Source organism: Arachis hypogaea, chromosome 20 (genome assembly GCF_003086295.3).
Source record: "Arachis hypogaea cultivar Tifrunner chromosome 20, arahy.Tifrunner.gnm2.J5K5, whole genome shotgun sequence".
NCBI lineage: Eukaryota > Viridiplantae > Streptophyta > Magnoliopsida > Fabales > Fabaceae > Arachis > Arachis hypogaea.
This window is the reverse complement of record NC_092055.1, coordinates 105,070,145-105,073,401: the sequence shown is the minus strand read 5'-3', so window position 1 is coordinate 105,073,401 and position 3,257 is coordinate 105,070,145. Positions and strand designations below refer to the sequence as shown.

The window sequence follows — 3,257 nt, the reverse complement described above, 5'->3', positions numbered from 1 at the left end:
AGCAGAGGTTCAGAAGCAACAAAGTATCTCCAGACGCTTATCTGAAATTCCCACCAATGAATTACACAAGTAACTTTATCTTATTTTATATTTTATTTATATTTTAATTATCAAAACCTTATAACCATTTGAATCTGCCTGACTAAGATTTACAAGGATGACCATTGCTTGCTTCAACCCGACAATCTCCGTGGGATCGACCCTTACTCACGTAAGGTATTACTTGGATGACCCAGTGTACTTGCTGGTTAGTTGTGCGGAGTTGTGAAAAAGAGTTGAGATTAAGATTGTGCGTACCAAGTTTTTGGCGCCATTGTTAGAGATCATAATTTCGTGCAGCAAGTTTTTGGCGCCGTTGTCGGGGATTGTTCGAGTTTGGACAACTGACGGTTCATCTTGTTGCTCAGATTAGGTAATTTTATTTTAATTTTAAGCCTTTTGTTTTTATTCTTTTTATTTTCGAAAAAATCATTCAAAAAAATAATAAATAAATAAAATATACAAAAATTTTATTTTATTTTTCAGAATTTTTAAGAATGAATTCTAGAGTTTCATCTTGATCTGTTGAGGCATGGCTGGCTATTAAGCCATGTCTAAATTCTTTTGGACCAAGGCTTCCACTTATCATTGTAGGAGCTTTTTGATTCCCATCAATTTGGCTGTTGTATGTAATGCTTTGTTGAAACTTGGCTGGCCATTTGGCCATGTCTAATCTTTTGGACCGAAGCTTTCACATAAAGCTTGGCTGGCTATTGAGCCATGTCTAAATTTTTGGACCGGAGCTTTAGACTAACATCGCATGATTCCTGGAATTCTTATTAAAAATTTTGTATCTTTTTATTTTCTTTTTCCAAATTAATTTTCGAAAAATTTAAAAAAACTAATAAAACCATAAAAAAATTTTTGTTTCTTGTTTGAGTCTTGTATCAAATTTTAAGTTTGGTGTCAATTGCATATTTTGATTTTTTCTTTAAATTTTTGAAAAATACATGCATTGATTTTTTTTCTTTATTGATCTTCAAGTTGTTCTTGATGATTGTCTTTGTTTGATCTTTATATTTTCATGTTTTGTGTCTTTTCTTGTTTTTTATATGCATTCTTGAATTTTTAGTGTCTAAAGTTTAAAAATTTTTAAGTTTGGTGTCTTGCATATTTTTCTTTTTTTAAAAAATTTTCAAAAATATGTTCTTGATGTTCATCATGATCTTCAAAGTGTTCTTGGTGTTCATCTTGATATTCAAAGTGTTCTTGCATATTTTTCTTGTTTTGATTCATAATTTTTATGTTTTGCATCATTTAGTTGTTTTTCTCTCTCCTCATAAAAATTCAAAAATAAAAAATATATCTTTCCCTTATTCTTCTCATAAATTTCGAAATTTTGATTGATTTAGTCAAAAGGTTTTAAATTTTAATTGTTTCTTATGAGTCAAGTCAAAATTTCAAATTAAAAATTCTATCTTTTTTAAATCCTTTTCAAAAATCAAATCTTTTTCATTTTTTATTATTTTCCAAAATTTTCAAAATTGATTATCAAAATCTTTTTCTTATTTTTATTTCATATTTTCGAAATTAATGCTAACATTTAATGTTTTGATTCAAAAATCTCAAGTTGTTACTTGCCTATTAAGAAAGGTTCAATCTTTAAATTCTAAAATCATATCTTTTAGTTTCTTATTAGTCAAGTAATCAACTTTAATTTTCAAAAATCAAATCTTTCTAATTTCCTTTTCAAATCTTTTTCAAAATAAAATTTCAATCATATATTTTTCAAAATCAATTTCAAAATCTTTTCTAACTTTTTATCTTTTCAAAATTGATTTTCAAATCTTTTTCAATTAACCACTTAAATTTTTGTTTGATTTTAAAAGTTTACTATTTCAATCATATCTTTTTCAAAACTACCTAACTACTTTTCTCTCTCCAATTTTCGAAAATCACTAACCACTTTTTCAAAAATCTTTTTAATTAATTAATTTATTTAGTTTTCAAATTTTATTTTACTTCTTCCCTTAATTTTCGAATACTAACCAATAATTAAAATAAAAAACAAAAATATTTTCCTTTTATTTTAATTTAAAATTCGAATTCTCTCTCCCTCATCTCTTTCTATTTATTTATTTATTTATTTACTAACACTTCTTTTCTTCTTATAATTTGAACCCTCTCTCCCTCTCTGTGTTCGAATTCTTCATCTTCTCTCTTCCTCATTCTACTTTTCTATTCTTGTACTCACATAAAGGAATCTCTATACTGTGACATAAAGGATTCCTATTCTTTTCTGTTCTCTTTTTTTTTCATATGAGCAGGAGCAAGGATAAGAATATTCTTGTTGAAGCTGATCCGGAACCTGAAAGGACTCTAAAGAGGAAGCTAAGAGAAGCTAAAGCACAACACTCTGGAGAGGACCTGACAGAATTTTTCGAAAAAAGAAGAAGAGATGGCCGAACCTAACAACAATGGTGGAGATGCAAGGAAGATGCTTGGTGACTTTATTGCACCCTCTTCTGACTTCTGTGGAAGGAGAATCTCAATTCCTGTAATTGGAGCAAACAACTTTGAGCTTAAGCCTCAATTAGTTTCTCTAATGCAGCAGAATTACAAGTTTCATGGACTTCTATTCGAAGATCATCATCAGTTTTTAACTGAATTCTTGCAAATCTGTGACACTGTTAAGACCAATGGAGTTAATCCTGAGGTCTACAGACTTATGCTTTTTCACTTTGCTGTAGGAGACAGAGCTAGGACATGGTTGGATTCACAACCTAAAGAAAGCCTGAACTCTTGGGAAAAGTTGGTCAATGCTTTCTTGGCCAAATTCTTTCCACCTCAAAAATTGAGCAAGCTTAGAATGGAAGTCCAAACCTTCAGACAGAAGGAAGGTGAATCCCTCTATGAAGCTTGGGAAAGATACAAGCAATTGATCAAAAGGTGTCCTTCTGACATGTTTTCAGAATGGAGTATCTGATAAACCCATATTTCATGAGTTCTTTTGTGCTTAATTAGAGTGATTTATTCAACTCTTCACCTACTTATTCACATTAATTGCATGGTTTTACTTTCCCTTCCTTATTATGTCATATTGTGAAAAACATGTTTCCTAAGCTTTAAAAAAAATTAATTATTTTAATTACCTTTATTTCCATTCGATGCCGTGATTAGTGTGTTGAGTAGCTTCAGGTTTTCTAAGGCTGAATGACTTAAAGGATGAAAAAGGAAACATACAAAAATGGAAGGAGAAGGCAAAACGGAGCTTTAAG

At 29.8% G+C, this 3,257-nt stretch overlaps 1 non-coding gene across 1 annotated transcript; it reads right to left on the bottom strand.

Moving 5' to 3' along the window:
• Positions 1-2,839: 2,839 nt before the first annotated feature.
• Positions 2,840-2,943, bottom strand: LOC112787188 (small nucleolar RNA R71). The gene has a single exon (XR_003194615.1). It is a non-coding gene; the product is annotated as a small nucleolar RNA R71 (small nucleolar RNA).
• Between the last annotated feature and the right edge of the window lie 314 nt (positions 2,944-3,257).